Raw genomic sequence first — 572 nt, 5'->3', positions numbered from 1 at the left:
AAAGCAGAAATAGATGCTTTTATGGAACTCTCTTGCTTTTTTGATGATCCAGCGGATGTTGGCAATTTGATATCTGGTTCCTCTGCCTTTTCTAAAACCAGCTTGAACATCAGGAAGTTCATGGTTCACATATTGCTGAAGCCTGGCTTGGAGAATTTTAAGCATTACCTTACTAGCGTGTGAGATGAGTGCAATTGTGCGGTAGTTTGAGCATTCTTTGGCATTGCCGTTCTTTGAGATTGGAATGAAAACTGACCTTTTCCAGTCCTGTGGCCACTGCTGAGTCTTCCAAATTTGCTGGCATATTGAGTGCAGCACTTTCACAGCATCATCTTTCAGGACCTGGAACAGCTCAACTGGAATGCCATCACCTCCACTAGCTTTGTTTGTAGTGATGCTTTCTAGGGCCCACTTGACTTCACATTCCACGATGTCTGGCTCTAGGTCAGTGATCACACCATCGTGATTATCTGGGTCGTGAAGATCTTTTTTGTACAGTTCTTCTGTGTATTCTTGCCATCTCTTCTTAATATCTTCTGCTTCTGTTAGGTCCATAGCTATTTCTGTCCTTT

This window comes from Bison bison, unplaced genomic scaffold (genome assembly GCF_000754665.1).
Source record: "Bison bison bison isolate TAMUID 2011002044 unplaced genomic scaffold, Bison_UMD1.0 scf7180017864105, whole genome shotgun sequence".
Taxonomy (NCBI): Eukaryota; Metazoa; Chordata; class Mammalia; order Artiodactyla; family Bovidae; genus Bison; species Bison bison.
This window is presented reverse-complemented; position numbering follows the sequence as displayed.